General features: G+C 42.9%; 1 protein-coding gene across 3 annotated transcripts in view; it reads right to left on the bottom strand.

Moving 5' to 3' along the window:
- The window catches only part of FGFRL1 (fibroblast growth factor receptor like 1), a 183,391-nt gene that overhangs the window by 16,160 nt on the left and 145,052 nt on the right, over positions 1-22,179 (bottom strand). The gene's annotated exons all lie outside the window — the stretch shown is intronic.

The following is a 22,179-nucleotide window of genomic DNA, read 5'->3' as shown; positions in this document are numbered from 1 at the left end:
GAACAATTTACTTTGCTGCTTTATGAGCTTTTCAGCAGGCTACCAAAGCAATGGGAGATTAATCAATGTTTCCATTAATAGCTGACAAAAGCCTCTTTGTTTATGTTTACAGGTTGCTGTTCCCTAGGAGGAGCTGATCTGTTGTACCTTCTATGCAAATAATGGTATAAATCAAAATTACAGATAATTAAACCTAGGAGGTGGGGGAAGAATTATGTGATCAGTCACACAGAGCACAAGCAGTGGAATTAGGGCCACTAATTTGCCTTTCAGCTTCCATACAAAATCAGAAAAGCAAGCAGGTCTGGGGTCAAGTGAGCCCTCAAGGGATGCTGAATGCAAAGTTATAACTGGAGAAAGCAATATTGAATTGAAAAGCTGTTTGTGGTTTTGGGTTTTTTTTTTCAATTAAGGCCACCCATCCACCTATATCGACAACACACCACTTTGTCCCTTATCATTCGAATTGTCTATACCACTACCACAGAGCAGCATCAAGGTCTCAACTCTGTGCCCTGTACTGCTAGGAGAAATAGAAATCACCACAAGGTGAAACCTCCATCTCTCCAGCAGCCCCCACCTCAAATTGCCGCTGTGATATGGCCACCTACAAGGTCTCCACGAGAGCTGAGGGAGCAGGAGAGTGCCCTGAGCCGCCTTCTGCAACCCGGGCGATGCTGGTGTCCTCACACCTCTGCAGTGCCCAGATGTGAAGTTTTTTCCTCCTCCAGTAACAGCCCAACCTGTACTGCACAAGCACTCAGCTCAGAGCATCCTCTTATAGCAATGCATCACACCAGGAGGGAGGTCCACCTGAGGGACTTTGGGCACCTACAGGTGACGGTGCAGCAAAGTATGGCTCTTCCAAGGCTACTTCTGTGCTCTACAGGTGGCACAGCCCCATACGGCAGCTGGATTTGAGGTGAAGATCTTGGTCAAGAGCTACTCAGCTCCTAGCTAAAGTGCACTGAAGTGTATGAAGTTTGATTTTCAGAGATAGGTCAGATGAAGGCTACGAAAAAGTTCACCTCAATAAGAAACTGCTCCGCAATGGTGTAAAAAAAAAAATCAAGGAAAGTGGAAACATCTGACCTAAGGAGTGAATCCCTCCAAATGCCCAACTCCTAAAACCCATAAGAAAAAGGTCTCATGAGCAAAAGAGAGGAAATTTCTTGCTGTAATCTCTGCGGCAGAGAGGAAAAACTTATCTCAGCTTACACATTGAGCATGCCCCCCCCAAATGTACAAATAGTAGAGCTGCTCTTTACAGTTGTTTTAGAAGTTGGGTTGTGCTTAAACAGTGCTTGGTGTGTAAACTTGTGTGCAGTCTTTGTGCAAGAATGTGTGTTTAACCCCATCCTCGCCCCAATTTCTGCTATTTTGGAAAATCATCCCATCTCTTCATCATTGGGCATTTTATGCCGACACATGCTCCGGTCTCGTTTGCTGCTGTCCCTTAAGCAGAGAGGCTGCAATGCCATATGGGTTTGTCCCCCCTTGCCCCTGACAGATTTTTCCCTTCTCCATGTGGTTACTTCGGCACAGTTTCCCCTGGAGGTATGTGCAGCTGTCACTTCGAGGGGAAAAGAAAATTTTCAGGGCAGCAGCACGCCGTGCTCTTACTTCAGCAGCTCACTCCAGCCGACTGCCCCTTCCCACCTCCCTCTCACCCTCCGTCCACTGCTGGAAACCTGGAGGCTTTCCCGGGGGCTCCAGCCAGCTCCCAGCCTAAACCACAGGGAAGCAGCGTGAAACGCAGTCACACTTAGGAAACATCAACTCTCGCGCAGTTCCATGTGTGCAAACATACTGTCCAGGCTCCGCCGAGGCTGGCCCACAGCCTGTGTTACAGAGGAGATGAGTAACCCATGTGCTGCGTTTTACAAATATATTTTTACAGCCTTGGCAAACCGAATGCAGGGAATACAAATATACCCATTATATATGATGGCTTGCATATAACAGATTGTCTCCTTTCAGTCAAAATACTGAATTGATTATCTTCTGGCACTTGTACAGTTTTTCACATAAATATCAGTAGTGCTACAAATGAAATCTTGGATGCTTTTTGGCAGAGAACTTAGTAAATCCCTTAGCACAATTAGAAAAATGTATTGAGTAATGGAGAAGAAAGAAAAACTGTGGTCAGAGATGTAGGATTCCTGCCCATTGTTAACTGCTGAATATCTTAAAAGCGGTTAAGACGTTTAAGTGGTGATGTTCTGTCAATTATATCTTAATCCTACTCAGCTTGATGTACAAAGAGCAGTATATCCTCCCTTGCCTCCTGCCTCATGTTACAGTATGTCAGCCCATGTGTGCTCCTCCTGCCTACACACAAGGACTGACTGGCATTCTCAACACCTCTTGACATGCTGCCAAGCTTTTGATGTAAGTAAAATTGCGCTGAATCTGTTTGATGCTTTGAAGATGCTTCTTTGATTGTTATCCTGCCAAATCGCAAACCTGTGAAGTAACCTACCAAACCCAGAAAAAATCATTTTGGGGGGAAGAGATCAGAGTAACTAATGTCACCGTGCTCAGCCTATAAAATAGATAATTTGACGGAGAAGCAAGATCGAAATAAATAACTGCATGCATTTAGACATGTTGTTTTAGATCCTCTGGAACCGGTTTCACTTTTGTTAGGAATGTGGTAATGTTAACAGCAACACATAGCAGAAGTCTCGGGGGCAGGGGGGAAAATGTCATAAACATGAAAACTCATGTAGAGCAAAACTACTCCTTCCCATCCCCAGAGCTGCACGCTGGGTGAGGGATGTTAACAGCAGTCTCCATTCCAGCTGCAACATGCAGTGAATTGGGCTCCTACCTTCAGCGTGACTGCATCTGAACGAACTCACACTTGACAAATGTAGCAAAAAAGCTGATTCATGAGATCTAGAAATTGGATGAAACTCATTTTGGGAAGATTCCCTGAAGCCGAGGAATCTCCAGTCAAACTTAAAAGTGTGAGTGAGGCAGCAGAATAGCCAGTGATACTACGATAAAGTGTTAACCTGGGATGTGAGTGACCCAGGGTCAAGTCCCTCTTCTGCTGCATTCAGAGAGGGATTTGAACCTCCCCTCTTGCACCTTGGGTGAGTGTCTTATGCTCTGAACTGTGGTCTTAGAGAGCCAAAAAAGAGCTTATTACATAAAGTGGAACAGCACTGTGGGAGACAGATATCTCAGGAAGACCCTTAGGATGGAAGTCCCCTGTCTAATTCAGGTATCACCAAGATTTGACTTCCCCCTGCCCCATCCAAAGTTAGTACTGCGGCTGCATGGAAAGAATCTGTCTCTCCCTATTTTGAAGAACTTTCTTATTTTTTTAATTTTAATATCAAGTGGTTTCCTAGGGTAGGGAAACACTTTTGCAGTTGTTCTAGTCCCTGTGCTAGCAAGGATGGATATCTTCCTGTACCACAAACACACTTCAGTCAGCCTGCTCACTCCTAGGGAGGGATCTATGCCACTGAAATCAAAGCCAAATTTCCTGAAAGTTCAGAGGCATCTGGTTCAGCCCAAACCTGCAGTCTGAAGCCTGGTTAATAGTGCCAGATCTGAAGACCTGCTGTTTGCATTTCACCCCAAGCTTTACAAATGCAACTGGCCTGGCAATATTCTTATTAGACAAAGAGTGAACCTGAAAAAACGAGCCACATTCGGATATGTATGACCAGCATACAAAACGATGAGTTAGTAGCAGAAATCACATGAGTCTCAGCTATATTCAAAAATGACCTAATAAGCCAATTGCTTACTCATGCTCTCGTCACCTCCCACAGAGACAGGCAGGTCAGGGTGATAAGTACATACAAAAAAATCAGCCTGCAGCCAAAGGGCAGCAGGGACCAGCTATGCAGCATTGCCAGCTTTGCTGCCAGCAGATTACCCCAAGAGGCAGTGCTAAGAAGGATGAGCTGCTGAAGTTTCCTACAAGCTCCCTTTTCTGTGACCTATACTGGAAGGTCATCCCGTACTGGACTTCTTGGACAGTATCACAGGCTTAGGAGAGCAGCCAGTTGGAAGACGAAGTGGAAAACCTGCCTTGAAAAATAATCACTGACTAATTTTATGTCACGAGTATCTGAGGCTAAGAAAACATATACATGATTTAAGTGTCCTCACTGTACAATTTGGTTCCATGGTGTTACAAAGCATGCTGGTCAGTCGAGAAACCTGAAGTGGAAGGCTCCGGTATCATGTCAGGTGATAGACTTGGAGACACGGGACAAACTCATGTAGCCCCTTCCCCTCCAAATACTGCACTTGGCCATACAAAACAGGGCCAGGATGGGTCCAGAGGCATCAGCCCACTGTTCAGGAATGTCATCCCAGCGGTGTGATCCCCAGCTGCTCTCCAGCCATTGTCTCTCTCTTGCTTCAGGATCTCATTCCAAGCTGGCTTTTAGGTCTGAGATGCCACAGGACTGAGATGCTGGCGCCGTGCTGGGGAAGCGTGTGGTGGGGCTGAAAGGGGCAGTCACAGGATTGGTTTTGCATGAGACTTGACATGTCTGAGTGTATGAGGCCCTGATTATCAGTGCTGACATCATGGGCCAAATTGCCCTTTCTCACCCCAGAAAGCACGACGCTCTATGCATATTGCCTGCCATGTGTCTTTTCGGTCTACCCCCTGTCCCAAAGCAGGCTGGATTTCTGCAGAAAAGGGATTTCTGTATGTAACTCCATCAATTGACAAAGCACTTTGGGGATCCTATGGGACAAAGAGTGCCACATAAGCGGGGTATAGTTACTGTTTATTACCATAGCAGAATTGTTCCATTCCCTCTTAAAAGTTAAAACAAATGGAAAATTCTGCATAACGGTCCGGCTCTGAGAGAAACTGATGGGAAATATTCACAGACTGTTACCGAGCCAGGATCAAATTATATTTACCCACAGACTCTCCATGAAGGCTTCGTGTTTTAGCCGGATGGGTATGACTGGTTTTCAGGCCAATACTATGTGCTGAGCATCCAACCACGAGTCAAATCAACAGCCCAATTTTTGAAGCAAAAATCTGGCCATAATATTTCTCTATGATTCACAAAGTTGCTTTAATTTGTTATAATGCAAGGCCCGTCCCTGCTCTGACTTGATGGGACCAGCTTTGGAGTCTTTGATGTCAGAGGCCTTGAAAGCCCCATTTCACAGATGAGCCAGCTTTGCATAAATAAACAAAGTGACCTCTGAACTGGAGCCTGAGACCTGAGCACACTTCAAAGCACTGGGGGAGGCGATGGGGGGGCAACGGGGAATGAAGCGATCAGCATGCATCATTAAGGCAGCCCCTGCTCAACTCTGCCGCCGAACAAGGGGTGTAAATAAAAGGAGGGAGGCAAGCGGGGAGGGAATGAAATGAGGGGGAAAGTGATGTAATCCAGTCAGGCTTGAACAATTATAATGAGGCCTTCTCCCATGGATGAATGAAAGAGAGCCCTCTGAACTCCAGCTTTAAGAGCTGACTCTCGCGTTTACCCAGATGCATCATATTTGCACATCATATTTGCTCCCCAACGTCCTTCGCTGCTGCAGATGTCTAGTGAGTGACAAAACACAAGTTGCTTGTGGGAGGTGGGTCTTGGGCCTTCCTAGGAGTTAAATCAGGATTTATTCTGCTGAGCCTAACCAGCAAAACTGAGGGGTGGGAACACACCATAAACTTAGACCAGGAAATGATTGGCCTTACCTTTCAGTAGTCCTGATGGTGCAGTAGATAAAAGATAAACACACATGAATGTAAGTACAATCTGAAAAAGTAGGACTCTGCAGTTTATCTCAGATAAATTCAGGATTTCCTGTAATACTTGCTGGAATTTAAGGGGAAACACAAGGGAAAGATGATTCTGTACTTTGTTTTAGGGAGTCTTCTGCTATCCTGACTGGTTCATCAGATGTCCAGACGAATGGTCCATGAGGTATATATGTAGGCAGGCAGTTAACAACTTTATCACTGGGTTTGTGGGGATTAAAGCACTTGCTTTCCCCAGATCTCCTTAATGTGGATTAACACTCTAGGTTTCACTAGAATTTCAGCTGGTATTAACCCCCAATGGCCAAGGAAATACATCCCAACCTACTGGCTAGCACATGATTTCCATCTGAAAGCTGCCACTGCCAGTTGCCCGGATTTTACTGCTCGTCTTGTGATATTTGGGGTGTTTCTGGAGGACCTTGATCCTGGCAAGTGACTACTTGAGAATCTAATTTTTTTGTTATTGAATAACAATTCTTAACATCTGTGATTGTAAAGAAGAACTCTACACAAATATACCCTAAAAGCTTGGAGGAAAAGGAACAAAACACTCATTTTTGAGATCTTGTGATTTTTCAGCTTGTTTCGTGGTTTTGCGAGGTCTGAATTATGGCTTCAGGACCCTTGGGACCGGTGATCCATAGATGAATCCCAAGGCTGCTTTGAAATCATGAAAGATTAAGATGCAAAGTCCTCACCTTAACTAATTCTGAATTTCCTCCCACCACTGACGTCTAATTCAGCAAGCCTCCTCTCTGAACCCTCCTTTCTGCCAGAGGCAGACAGGACAAAACTCTAATGATTTCATCCCACTAACACAAACCTGGTGTAAATCTTAGATACTATTTTGAATGTTTTTCATAGTCCCTCCATCAACCCTTCATCTCATGCTCACCATTCCTTAACCTGCCTACTATATTAACAGTGTAACCTACTGTATTAACAGTGCTGATACTATGAAAAGACAGAAAATGTGTTTAGAATTTATTTGGAAGAGCACAGTGAAAGCAAAGGGATCAGGAATATTTGGAGGGAAGAAAAAAGATCTCATGGAGGAAACCCCTCTCCTTGGGCCCAAACAAAACCATTCAAGGTTAAAAAGAAGAAACCCACTCAGAGAAGTGCATAGCCAAGGAACATTCTACTTTTCTCAAAAAAAAACCCCAACAAAATCAACACAAACTAAAAGGTTACTGGCATAGAATTTGCCTCTGTAACGGGCACTGAAAACTTTACTGCCTATACCTTTGACTCCAGTTGTGCCAAAAATAACCAGAGGTATTGATACTGGAATTTCCTGAAAATAAAAATAAAAAATGTTTGTGTTAGTGGCTTTTTTGGTATTTTCAGCTCTGGCCATTTTCATGAGAAATTCCATGCAAAAATTTTCATGGATTTCACTTCAGCCCCAGCGCAGGGAATCTCTCTGTAAGCAGGATGCTTTGCAAAAGAAACATTTGCAGCCCACCTACCTCCTGAAACACTGGAGAGGCTCCACAGTCTACAGACCAAAGCCCTGGCTGGGGTGTGAAGAAACAAGACTTCTGTCCCTACCTAGATCAGTAAATCACATTTTTAAGTTATGATGATGTACAGGCCCATCCTATTACCTGTAGAAGACAAAGCTCTGAATTGGTGGTTATTGCTGCATCCCACATCTCAACACACAGGTGAACATGTATCAGAAGCAACTGCTTTAAGACCAAAGAAGACTTAACTCCATTTCACAGAATGAAAGGAAGAGGGACTATGGGGCAGCATAGACATATCAGAGCCAGTTTATTTTATGGGCTGGTACCAATCTAGCTCCAACAGCACAGGCAAACCAGTCCTACTTCTCTGAAGAGTTTTAGCAGCCCACAGAGAATAAAGCACTGCTGTGCATAAGCTGCTACCAGCACCTGAGCTAACTCTTTTACCATCAATTCCTTCTTAATACTGCAATCTCTGCTGGGAGTCCAACATAGACACATCCCTGCTCCGTACTCTTGCAGACCACTAAAGAATGCTGTGGTTTATTGTTCGGGCTTGATTAAAAAACTTCGGTATGGAGAGGGATCACATATTTCCTTAGAGAGGTAAATGTGTAAGGTGGAGAGATGGAACTTCAGAAAAGTGGGGTATTTTAGGCATATAAGGGGATTAATACACAAATAATGAGAATATTTAAATTGAACATATGTGAAAGCTTCCCAAGAGGGGCATCTGCTAGACTATGGAATAGTCACCCACAAGAAGAGAAAGAAGTTCTATTTCATAGAATCATAGAATCATGGAATCATTTAGGTTGCAAAAGACCTTTAAGATCATCAAGTCCAACCGTTAACGTAGCACTAAACCATGTCCCTAAGCGCCACATCTACACGTCTTTTAAATACCTCCAGCGATGGTGACTCAACCACTTCCCTGGGCAGCCTGTTCCAGTGCTTGACAACCCTTTCAGTGAAGAAATTTTTCTTAATATCCAATCTAAACCTCCCCTGGTGCAACTTGAGGCCATTTCTTCTCGTCCTATCACTTGTTACTTGGGAGAAGAGACCGACACCCACCTCGCTACAACCTCCTCTCAGGTAGTTGTAGAGAGCGATGAGGTCTCCCCTCAGCCTCCTTTTCTCCAGGCTAAACAACCCCAGTTCCCTCAGCCGCTCCTCATCAGACTTGTGCTCTAGACCCCCCACCAGCCTCGTTGCCCTTCTCTGGACACGCTCCAGCACCTCAACGTCCTTCTTGTAGTGAGGGGCCCAAAACTGAACACAGTATTCGAGGTGCGGCCTCACCAGTGCCGAGTACAGGGGCACGATCACTTCCCTACTCCTGCTGGCCACACGATTTCTGACACAGGCCAGGATGCCATTGGCCTTCTTGGCCGCCTGGGCACACTGCTGGCTCACGTTCAGCCGACTCTCGATCAATATCCCCAGGTCCTTTTCTGCCGGGCAACTTTCCAGCCTCAGTCTTTGGAACGTTTAAAATTATAATGGTCTAACTATGGCTGAACTAGAGATTTTACAAATCCATTTGCCAAAGTTGGCTCATCTAGTTCCCAAAGAGAGCTTTAGTAACTCCTTCACTGTTACTGTGAATACCGGTATGATTGGTAAGAATGAAAAAGCACAACAGAAAACAATGTTCATGAAAAAGGAGTCCTTGAAGACTATAAAAAGTTCTCTATTGGCTACATCTATACAGAGGAACTTTGGAGCTCTTCTGAGCTCCTGCACGGAGCTCTTCTGAGTCCATGCAAGATGAGACCTGTGCATACCATGTTCATCTCTCTCTCCTCCCCTTCTTTGTCCCCATGACTCTGTATCTGGTTCAAATCTGCACCTACTTCATAACTCTTTCTCCCCCTTTCCATAAAGCTGTGGAGGGAGAAGCCTTCTGAAGGTTTAGTTCCTCCCTTGCTCCTTGTGGTCTATTGCTACCCACAGAGCTCACAAAGTCATCTGAGACACATTCTCAGTCATGGCACATCTGCACATAGGGATGCTCCAGCTCCTACTGTAACCACACAAAGAACCACAAGGAGAAATGGCTGAAGCTTTTCACTGAACCACTGCAATTCCCTGGCCTACCATTATAACAATTACATTACAAAGGCAATCACAGGCTTTCCACCATGCTGACTCCTCCAGACACCAGGACCTCCCGCCTGCCTTCAGGTCTCCATTCCATAGGGGGCAAGAAAACAATTCTTCCTTCTTTGTTGTTGTTGTTGAGGTTACTTTTTTTATCAGCATGCTCCAGCACACACAGACAGCAGCCCCAAGAGCTCTGCACCACAGGCACCGGTCTGCGGTTATATTCTTGATCTACCACTGGAGAGGATGAAAGGGAGAAGAAATCAGAGAACAAGATGAGTGGTTAGGCTTCTGCCTTGTCACCAGCACTTTCTGAGCATGAAACAGTAGCACCAAAAAGACAGCAATTACCAATCAGCTGTTCCAGACCTTGAACAAATTGATATTTCCCAGTATTTTTTATTTGTTACTTGCACCATGATAGCATCAAGGATTTCTTAGAGACAGGTTCCCAGTATATTAGACGTTGTTCACACACAGCACAAAAGACAGACCCTGTTTAAAGAGTTTACTGCCTGGGTAGTGCAGGCACGGAGTGGATGTCACATGTATTAATGTCCCTCAAGGAACGTATTTTTTAGCATCTACCCGTTTTGGCCTGGTGGGGGAATGATGGGAGTCTTGTATTTTTATAGAGTTGAGAAGCAAAGCTTCATTTATAACACAAATCAGCCTGTCTGAATTTATAACAATTTTAGTGCATTTATTATTTATAATAATAAATCATTAGTTACTTATAGTAAGTTTATAAACATTGGGAAGAATTATGTGATTTCAATTGTTATCTGACAAATAAAGATGTTGAAATAGTCCTTACTTTAGAAGTCTAACTCTAGTGCCCAAGTTAGGAGTGATAACGAAAAGAAGGTCAGGTTGACATCTACCTCTCTTCCCTGACTGCAAAAGAGATGATGGGGGGGCCTCAGCCATGTACAGTGGGTGCCAAAAGTGAGGTGGTATGAACACTCCACCCAAGAACATAGGCCAAAATTCCATCTTCAACAATCCTAAATTGCTTAGGGTTGGGGGAGGGAGGCATGCCACTGAAAGGACTAATGCAAGGTTAATGATAAGAAGAAGATTACAGCAGAGCCGAGGATAAACTGATAAGTTCTGGCTCTCAGCCTTCTATTTTAACCACTACGCAGCTGCTGTTCCCCATAAAGTTATACCTTTATCACTCCCCTTCCTAGTAGCACTGATCGATGTTTATTATTTCCTTCACCGAGATGTGTAGGAACATCATTGATACATGTTCTATCTCCCTGAACGTTCACATGGTCAAAATAGCCAGCACAAAGACATTTCCAGAGGGGTTGGAAGGAAAGAGAGGTCATATGTCAGTGGCTGAGTACAGGAATTATTTTTGGATGGCATTTATAATCAAACAAAAATAATCAATTGTACAATCCCGCTCCTTCCAAACACTAAGTTAATTCCTTAGTGTGGAATTACCCAATCCATCATGATGAACTGGGAATTGCAATACTGGACTTTACAGACAGGAATGTGGATCCAGCTGTCTCTTCAACACCAGTATGAAAATTATTGAAACATTCTTTATGGGCTTACATATTTCATAGTCTTCTGGTAGAAAAGTAATAATAACTCCTATGGAAGAAAACGAAACATCCTATGCAGTATGACAACTACCAAATGAAGCAATCTCTCAGAGAGGACTGCTGCTTAACATCTTTAACAGGAAAAGTGAGCCCCATGTGTGTTTGCCTGAGGTGAAAAATCACACCTCATCAAGATCCATCCTTAGCCTATTATGTTTTAACTTTGATTTCAAGAAGTAACAGCACCTATAAGTGGTAAAAGTGCTAAGAAATCAACAGAGGATGACAGTTTTTAATTGGACATTACAGAATATATAAAAATCTCAGTGTCTAATATGTTAGTTATATTCAGTAAGGCACAAAATGTTGTTAGGGAATTCTTCCTCTCAGATTTCAGAACTAAAGAGAACTATTTCAGAAAACAGTCCATATATGTAAAAAATATGGATTTAAAAAAATATGTCATTTGCAGCTGTCAGCCGCTCAACAGCCACCAACCTATGACTGTATACTCAAATATCTTTTGATAAACGGACTTTCTAAAGGACAGGTAAACCACTAAGACAGAAAGTACAGAAAAGGCATTTGAAAGGGTAGAGAGGAAAACCAAATTTTAGGTTACTTCTTTTTTTTTATCTTAGATTTATCTTTTATTAACAAACTGATATGCAGTAGTGTAATGGCAATATAGCAGTGGTGTAATCTCCCTGACCACTATACTTTATAGAATGACAAGAAGCTAAAGACATTGAGATTTTGGGGTCCAGTCATGAAAGACAGAAAGTAGCCCCAGTGTCTGATGATGTCAAGCCTTTCAACATTGCCCCCAAAATTATGTTAAATACATAATTTTATTAGTGAAGTGCCATACACCTTCTACATAATGTTCAATGAATGATATGTGTATCTCTGGGTCATTGACAGACTAATAATAAACTGGTTTAAGTAGCAAAATGTTACCACTTTCACAATCTGTCCAAGAACAACTCTGGACAAGTGGCAATTTTGTTGGCTCCCAAAACAAACGGAATACTTGGCACCCTACCCAACGTGAGGATTACAGTATATTACACGGGATAATATGGGCCTATGTCTCGCCAAAATTAAACCTAACCTAATTACTTGGAGTAAATTATAGCTTTCCATGTGGGGTAAAACACAAATTGTAAAAATGGTTGCTCCACAATTAACTATATAATCCCAATGCTGTCATTACAAATTTCTAAAACATACTTCAAAACAATGACTAGTGTAGCACAGTCATTCCTGTGGGATGGAATTAAATTACCTTGTGTTTGTTGCGTTGGTTTTTTTTTTAAGAATGCCTGTCCTAGCACATGACCAGCAGTGTATGAGAACAACAACCAGTGTAGGACCAGAAAGGACCAGAGACAGAAGCTACCTAAGAAAACATGTGAAACCCAAGATTATTTTAGGTAGAATTCAACAGGTTTTGGGTGCTCAGTCGCAGAGTTACTGCATTTTTTGGAGAGTGAGGGTACAGCTCTCCACAACACTCAGAACCCTCTACAGTCAGAGATGCAACGCACCCCATGTTAGTGCACTTCATACCTTGAACCTCTTTTAAAGGCTTCACTGAGATGAAGAAAGAGTGGCAGAGAGTCTACATGAGTCATACTGTTTTGCAGATGGGGAACAAAGGCACGGAGACCATACAAATGCATTGAGAAGACAGACTAGGGCTGCAATTTGAATTCAGTGCTTGTCAATGAACCAGAGCTAGCTAACACCTAACCAGAGTTAGCTGTCACCTATGACCTTGCCTAGACGATCCATAAACAACTTCTTCCAAGAAGTATTTCACCTTCTTTGATATTTAGAAGCTGAAGCAGGTGCAGTTTATTAGCTTTCTATGCCAGTTACCCCATAAGGACTGCTCTTGGAGAGCACTGAAAGCCACGGTGTGCACCAAGGGTGCAAATGGGAACATTTAAGTCCTCTATTCAAAATACAGAGAATATATCTCAGTATTATCTGTGGGGGGAAAATACTTTTTTTTTTACTATTAAACAGTGCTTTCTCCAAAACCTCTAAATACTTACTCTAACGAGCACCGCAGTTACACACCTTATTTTTACTGTGATAATGTATAGTATTATTAACATACTCATATGAATATTGCATACTGAATGTATCCCACACGCTGTTGGCTATTTTAAACAACAGATGTGAGAGGGATTTAAATGCCAGTTTTAAAACTGTGCAGTTGATTAAAATCCTGTGAGCCATTCATAGATTGCCAGATATTCTATTTACATGTATTCCTCCCATGTAAAATACTTCAGGGAATACTCTAGACCCTGGCATATGGTTTAGAATGATGATAACTGATGTTGGAGATGCCACACAGACAACAGGACACATTATCCGGTTACATCTGTGTGTAAAATGCTTCGAGATTTTTTGATGGAAGGAGTTATGAATGTGTAAGGCTGAGATGCTACATTTATGTCCCTCTAAATCATGCTCAGAGATAACAAGCAGTTAGAGCCCCATCAATGCAAAACCAAGCACTTTTATGAACGCATTTCATTGCATCCATGTGCTGTTATCCTCTAGGGTAATTATGACTTGTGGGTGAACCTTGAAAAATTGCGGAGGATCAGCTTAAAAGGAGAACTCCAATGCCAAAACGCATCCAAACCTTGAAAAAAGAAACCTTGTGAGAATAGCCTGTGCACAGTCAGACCGCAGCGCGCTCAGGGCTTACTCTTCACTTCTTCTAACACCGGGGAAACCCCTATCCATGCCACAAATCTGACTGACTTCAACTTCTGCATCTGTAGCCTCACAAATCCCACGGGCCTGAAACTCCCACGCTCTATAGCAGAGGCCCTGCCTGACAGATTACATGCAAATGTTACAAATACATCATAGGTTTATAGCGGAGGAATGTTCACAGTGCGGCAGACGCATTCGGGAAAAAAGATTCAGCAAGACCCCTTGGTAGAGTCCCCATGGTAGTACATCCTGAATGAGGGACTCTATCGTGTGAAAACATTCCTAATAACTCCTTCTGTTTTCATTAATAATATTAATTTTCCTGCTTCTAGGGTATCTTTTTGTTTTAACAAGCACAGCTTTTTGTCTCGTCTTCTGAAGGACTGCGCCACTGTAGTCTATTATTACTATTTATGCTGAAGTCATTTAAATGGACCAGGCATCCATATCCAAAATCAGCAATTTGCAAGCCATAATCTCATACCAATCAGATTAATGTGACACCTGAGATGTGTTTTCTTTTGAGACGTAGGAGTCTGAATGGCTGAAAGTGTCAGAAATGCATGAAAAAATAGTCTTTCTGCTTCAGAAACGTATATGCAGTTGATTCTGCGGTGCTCATAAGTGACCTTTGGTGATTTTTTTCTTGACAAACAGCCAACTAAAATTGAATCAAATTGTAATAGGCCAATGGTTTGAAATCACTAGAAAAAAAAAAAGAGAGTTGTTTTCTTACTATTTAAAATACCTCATTCTGGCCCAGAAATAATTAGGGGTGGATAAATTATCTGGTCTACGATTTTCTCTGACATATTATTTTACTCATGTCTTTCTTCTTCCTCTGCAGGGGGTGCTTGTGGTCATATTGTTCTTTTATTTATGGCTCACAGCCTTTTCAGTGGCAGCACGCACACCAAAGCGCAGGCACAGAGCGGGAATGCAAATTCCTTGCGAGGCAACCAAGAAGAGAAAAATGTCCCAGACCATGCCAAATCTTTACAAGAACGGCAGTTAAACAGAAGACTATACCCTTAAAAAACAAAACCTGGGAAACAACAACGCTTAATTAGAATATCATGATTTGTATATTTATGAGCTTTAAGTATAAGACCTGGTTCCCTATTGAAGCCTAATTGGTTCTTTTGAAATTCTCTTATAAAACAGTGCTCATATTATCCAGCTGATGCGTTCTCCTATTTATTTTGCTCGATGGTGACTTGCTTCCCCTTTGAATTGGTCGCTCCCAGGACTGCTCTCTGGCTCAGCTTTCAAGCTGATTTCTCTGACAAGCTGGCAGCAATAAAATAATTCATTCCAGAGGCTGAGAGAATCACCCGCAGCATATACTGCAAGTATCGTCTGGCAGCAGTACAGAGGCCTACGCAATGGGAAGCCTGGGGTAAACCCTGCGCTGGGACGCATGAATGCTGCGGGGAGGAGGAAAGGCCTCAGTAATTCGACCAGAAATAAAGGCAGCATCATGGCAGTGGGATGGGAGGAATGCTGGAGAGGGGTTGCTCTGAAGAAGACTCACTGAAAGGAGGAAGAAGCAACCAAGGAGAGGAATATTTTGAATAAAACCGGAATTTCCAAGAGAAGAAGCAAGCCCCTGGGATGAACCCTGCGATGTGGTGCAGGTTTTCAACCTGTGGTCTGCATATCCATGACTGCTTCTGAAGGCCCAGAGAAGATAACTGAGGAGGACAAGCCAAACAGCAGTAGCCATGCTTTCGCAATGATTTGTTATAGTTTTGTCTGTATTTTTGCTGGAAATGCTGGGGATCCACAAGCTAAAAAAAAAATCCTTGTGCTAAACAATACAATGTAGGAAGTCTTATAACTATGAAACTCTGAAAAAGACAAAACAGCAGATCCATTCCTGTTCAAAAAAAAAAAAAAGGTAAACTCCTCAGAACCTAGCAAGAGCATGGGTTTTTGGATCACATCTGTGGCTGAGGTTTCTATAAGAAAAAATAGGCTCGAGATACTACATCTCCCTGCTGAAGTCACTGGATCTCTGAGTGCTCAAGGCAATCAGGACTTTCCTGTATCAGCATGACGTGTAAAGAACCGGCCCAATATCTCACTGAACAATCACCAGCCTGTTGCAAGGAAGTCTGATTACATATCCCCATGTACTTCCAAACCAACCACATCTGGGTAGAGATTAGTCACTGTTTTTACAGTAAACTCCTGGACTAAGATCTGCTGTCTGATGCATTTCCGAGGGCTAGAGACCCCACTACCTATACGCCCTGAAACCTGTACTAGCGGCAGCCCCAGTTGACTCCCACGTGCTCCCTTGGAGTCCCATGTAGGGGGAGGCAAGTCAGGGTGATTTGGCAAGTCCCCTTTGAGAAAACACAGCAGGAAAGCAGGGTTTAACTGTGCTGGCTTTGCTCTTTGAGCACTCAAAAATTATACCGTTGGAAAACTGTACCAGCCTCCACATGAATCTTCCTTAATTTGACTTCTGGCTGGTGTAACCATAATTTGTCAGCATTTCAAACTGCAAGAAGTCATTTCCACAAGACCTTCTCAAAAGAGAGAGAGCTGGCCCTCCTGCACAACCCAGTTTGTTCAGCTCAGCGGGCAGATTTCCATTGCCTCTGTTCAAACTTGCCCACATTGTCCTGGCCCAGTCTACATAAAGTTCATCGATCCCTAAGGATAGCCTGGCCAAGGTCAACTGCCCGACCTGCAGCTAGGACGGCTCTCCAGAGAAGCTGTCTAGAAGGTGATGCACCACATTGCCCCTTCACAAGCAAGAGCTAATGCAACCACACTGTCAGTACACCAGAGACGAAAAACAGACTTCATAACATGACATTCAATCACAAAGCCCCATACTGAAACCTTTCCATTGAATTGCCAGGCTGAAGTTGGCAGAATTTAGGATTATGTTTTAAATGAAGCAGAAAATTGCTTCTATTTTATTTCTAAGCTACATGTTACTCAAGTGACCAGATATTCCAAATGAAAACTGCATTGGAAACTTCCCAGAAACCGAGGTGTGGCATTAATTCTGTATAAAGCAGAGCAGAAGGCAGCTATCTCCCTTCTACAGCATGAGTGGTTAGTTGGTGCCCAGCAGTCTTAAGAAGATTAAATATCACCTTAATTTCAGAAGCCTTCTGCTCTGGCTATAAAAATGCTACAACTGCAATAATAACACAACTGATTGTAAAACTTCAATGTTTGGCTTGGATTAATACCACTGCTACTTTATTCCACAGGGAAAGTAGTGCAGTGGCTCTTATGTGTTATCTCCTCCAGACAAGAAGGGTTAATTACCCATTATTCATTACAGTAATTGTGTTTTTGCTTGCTCAATGGAAAAATTACGTTGTTTTCTGCTTTATAAACAATGGGTTAATCTTATCAAAAGAAAAAAAATGACCTCTGAAAGCAGATTTTTTTTTCCATTAGCCTTTTTTAAAAAGGAAAACCATTAAAAAGTGAAAAAGCATTTTTGGCTACTGATTTAAAAAAAAATGTTAAAAAGCTAATTTGGAGACAGTAAAGGTGGGGAACACATACCCATCTCCATAGGTAAACACACCATATGACCGTTGTGCAGGAGACATCTCTCAGAAGAGACTTTCAGGCAGCTGTTATCTCAAAGCTATCAAAGCCCTGAGCAGACGGCATGGCACTAGCCAGGCTCTAGGCTCTCCTCTACCACCGGGGAGGTGACATTCCCTGCTGATGGCCCAGGACCTCATCTGTGAAACCGGGAGCAATAGGTTCCCACCAACTGGGAGTAATATGAGGATGAATACAGCCAAATTGTGAGCCTCTCTGGTACGAGCATAGACGCAGAGAGACAGGCATGTTGTTTTAGTCGGTGTGTATAACTCACGTAAATTTACCATGCAGTTTCAACTTGCAATACCATATTTCCTGTCCTAATCTCATATACAGTGTGGGGTTTGTACTGTTAAACAGTTTCTCTGTGGTTGCTCCGTGGCGATGGACAAATTGATTCCTATACGAAAGGCCAGACTCTGCTTTCAGATACGTACACTGTTTCCACTGGTCTGAAATGGGAGTAGCTGGTGCGTTCAGGAACAACAATTGGTGGAAGGACAAGGCATAGGTATAAGGCAGGGAGGAGCTGATTGCTTCTCAGCTCTGCCCAATGCCTCTGCGTAAAAATGAGCAAGTTATTTACTCCTCTTACTGCCTCAAATTTTTACCCGTGGTAATATTAATTCTGCCTTTTCTGCTGTTACTAGGATTATGTATTCTTTGGGCGAGGGTTGCTCAACTGTCCACAACCAGTTGTGCAACAGGACCCTACTACAAGGCATTAGTAATAACTAAAAGCAATGTTGCTATTCCTTTAGAGGAAAGGCTAAATACAAACTCCTTTTAACAACCTGTACAGCATGACAGCAACCTTATACAACTATCACAGGCCTGATCAAAGCACACTAAAGCCAATTAAAATGTTTCACTGGCTTCAAAGTAGAATGGATGAAGAACGCTAATGTTTAAGGATGGATGTGAACAACACTGAAAGACCCAATAACCTGAAACTGTTCTCCAATGGCATCTCCCTGAAGGGCTGAAGTGTTCTCCGTCATATATTACGGGATTATATCAACAAGACTGAAGCAATGCCACGGGGGGGCGGGGGGGGAGAAAAAAAACCCCAATGGAAAGCACAAGCTATAGAAGGTCCCAGTAAAAGGAACAATACAAATTACTTAGGAAAAAAGCCTGGATAAAATTACCACCTTCACCCTTCAAAGTTTCTGCCTGAGAATAAATCTAAATCACACCTTAGCTGCACAGGAGTATTACTGGACAGGAAGGTGAAATACCTGGTTAGCAGCAGCAATGCAAAGAGCAGCAGTGAAAGATGCAAAACCATCTGTTTAGTAACACGTTGCCTTAGGATAACATATGTTATGAGGTTATTTGTGTGAGTTCTTTGATACCTCATTTGATCTACACCTTGGGGTTTTTTTGAGTTTAACAAGTAATAGACCTTAGGATAAATCCTGATCTGTATACACAGTCAATGGCCCCATTGGCAATTTGTGCCAGAAAGATCTTATTCTTAGGGACCACGGTTATTACAACTGTTGCTTTAAAAGGAAACTATTCTTTCAAAATATGTTATTGCTTGCCTGCACACAGTAGATAAGTAGACATTGGTTTGTGCTTCTGTCATCTAAGCAAAGGGCAAGCTTCTAACATCATCCACCAAATCAGACAGGACACAAGTGAGTTCCCATGTGCTACTGAGAAAGGGACTACCCCATGTAAGAGAAACACCACCTGGCCCTAAGTGCTTCTTTGTGCTTGTGATTTCTTAAAACAAGTCACTCATCTTTGCCATGGCCACAAAGCGTATTTCTCAGGAATCTATCCAGCCCTCTTGTCTACCAGAGCTGAGGAAATGACAAGTGCTTTGCCTTCAGGAACAAATATCCCCTGTGGGAATGGTGGACAGTGTGAAGCCACTCCAGCATGGGCAATTTGCCTGATAAAAGGGTGACAATCCTGCAACATGGACAAGGAGGCAAGGTTCCAGTGGGAAGAGGTGAAATGCTGTTTGATTGGAACTGAGCAGGCGTCAACTAGTCTCAGAAAGGTGAGGATTTAATTGTCTAGACAGCCTTACCCTATGCAAGGAGAGGGACTGGACAACTAACGTAACACCTCCCACCTTTGTCATTTCCCTAAGGTGAAAGATAAGTCAAAGGGTTGCTTTTTTCCAGCAAAATCACTGTTTTTCACTGTGGATCTCAGCTGCTGGATTTTTTAATCATACATCCTCAAGATCTAAGAGCAGGAACTGTTTATTAAAATGGCAGCAGCTATGAGTGAACACAGTTGACAAGTATAGCCCAGGAGGGAGGGGAGAGCTGGCTTTTATGTCATACATTACGGCTTCTGAGCAAGGAAAATGTAACTGGCAATAAATTACAATGAAAAGAAACAAGCTGATCAAATACTCAGCACTGAAAAAATTGTCATTAAGAAGAAACTGATTTAACCATCATTAAGAAGAAACTGATTTAACCAGCCACAGTGTAGTGCATAATGACACTTTTGAGCTTCGCCCTGTGAAAAGCAAAGGAGATGCTCTTGGAAAATGAGCTAAATGCCTCATAACTTACAGAACATAAAAGCAGAGACACCTGTAGTGCAAAGTCACAGCTGAGAACATTTTCAGTAGCAAAACCAGGCTCACAAATAGTAGGATAGAAAAGAGGTTTCTTCTTCTTACGTCTCAACTGTTGCATACTCAGCATGAGAAGTAGATGCCTGCCTCCTCCACTCCAGTCTAGCCAAGCAGGACAGCCCAGAGCCAAGTGAGTGCTCAGAGAGAAGTGGGGCATCAGTGAGAAATCAGCTATGTATCAAGACTTGCCTTAAATCCACTGGGGTAATCTAGCAGATCTGAACACTCTGATTCACAGTTCAAGCAAGGTAAGATTAAGCAAATGCTACAGAAGCCAAAAAATAGCAGAAGAAAGCAAAAGAACCCAAAAGCCAGTGCAGTTGCTCTGGAGGAAACGCTGTTGTATTGGCTGACTGCAAAAGCAGTCCCTTTCTCCAAAAATTGTTTGCAAACAATTTTCTAATATTGCAGAAAGGATTGTTCTCTAATACTGCAGAAAGTATTGGCAACGTGAAGAAGTTCAAGACAAACCTTCCCCAAAAAACCCTGTTGCCCCTACTATTAATAATTTCTTATCTTTCAAGAAGTTCTGCCCAGATCCAGATAACTCTGTAGTCCGGGAAAATTCAAATCTACCTAAAAATGGGGCAGGTCAGACCCGACTGCCTGCCTGTATCAGACTTACAGCACAAACAGTAATTATCTGCAACTGTGTGCCGTTAAGGCACCTATTGCAATTTTTCTCTCTGGAGTTATGGGCATGGTGGACTTCATCCGCACAAGTGTCTATTAGCACAACATGCAGAGTGCTCCAGGAGAAAAGCAGAAGGATTATGCTACAAACAGTTCAGTAGCCTTCAAAAGCCTTCACTATGTTAATAGTCTTTAAAGTGACTTTTCAGAGCACCAGTGGCACCTGGTCCAGCTGCTTGTGGCTCCGCTTCCATCTAAACCCCTCACTGCTCATCTCCCAACCCCTCGGGCCAAGGTGAGGAGGGCTTGTGCCTGCCTACTCAGTGCTAAAATTTATTGGTTAGGCAAGAGGAGAGGACACAGGCTTCTCCTTCGGTTTCTTGTGCACATTCTCCTCTACAGCTGCTGAACGTAACTTTAGCAAACATCAAGGAGAACAGGAGGCTTTACTGAATTAAAATATTTAACATACTGGCTAGTCATCGTTCCCTTTGAAACCAATACCCATCTGGGATTTGACTTCATGAAGACTGCTACAGTCTTTCCATACCATGTCCCAAAAAAGTTCAGAAGGGAAGCACATTGTTGTATACTTTATGTAGGCCCATAGAAAGATTGGGTTTGGAGTGCACATGCACACAAAAGCTTTTTATCTCCAGGGACCTAGCCTTTGATAACTGTCATTGCAAGCATTTTATTTTGCTCACTTAAGTAGTGCTATCAATAACCGCCTTTTGCTCTAAAGACAAACCTGGTCTGCTTTTCCAAGCAAAGGAAAACAAATTAAAGACTTAAAGCACACATCAGTTGTTCACTTCAGCAATTTGATCGCTATCTTTTTTTTTTTTTTTTTTTTATTTCCAGAAGACCCTTCAGGCTAGATAATAGTCACTCACTGCCTGCAACGCTGCAGTTCAGTCCACAGCATGTGTATTTTTTGAGAGCTTCAGTGAAATATGAGCGAGAAGCACAGATTAGAATCTGGCCTGGAATTACGGTTTGAACTCTGCAAAAACGGATACAGCAGGTCAAATTTTCCTCTCAGTTACACCAGAGTAGCATTCCAATGAAGAACAGAAAATCCATGTTTTTAGCCCTCATTTTTTAGGTTATTTATACAACCCAGAATGATGGGGGGTTTTTAGAAGGATTAAAATCATTTGTAAGAAATCCGTGGCAAGCTGCAAGTGTACAGCTCACTGGCGCATCAGCTGAATGCTGAACTGAAGAACAGAAAAGTGTGTGGCTCTGTGTCATTTGGGAGAAGGCAGATAGGTCTTACTGCCTTGCAAGTCTCATGCCTCTCTGTGGCAACTCCTGGAGTCTGGCTGAGTTTAGAGGAAGCTCTCCAGGCAGCAGAAAGTTAGTTGCAGCAGCACAGACCTCAGCAGGGGCGATTTTACTCAAGTACTCAGGATTCCTCAGTTATTCTGATTTACTCCAACAGTATGATAAGACACATAGACTTTCACGCCACCATGGCTAGGTGGATGCTGCTCCCCGTGATACCTAGTCTAATTGCATCTGCCATCACTCCATTACACTACAGACAGTGGTGGAGGCATACCCAAAAACCAGTGAGAGGAACCTGACATTTACCTTGAAATGGGAAGAACTGACATAAACATGGTGGCAAAGAATAACACCAAAAAGGACCCTGTGCAATACAGTCTAGGGGGCACTAGTGTGGGAGCACTG

Source organism: Aptenodytes patagonicus, chromosome 4, assembly GCF_965638725.1.
Source record: "Aptenodytes patagonicus chromosome 4, bAptPat1.pri.cur, whole genome shotgun sequence".
NCBI classification, from domain to species: Eukaryota; Metazoa; Chordata; class Aves; order Sphenisciformes; family Spheniscidae; genus Aptenodytes; species Aptenodytes patagonicus.
Note: the sequence above shows the minus strand (reverse complement) of the source record. Positions and strands in the feature narration are given on the sequence as shown.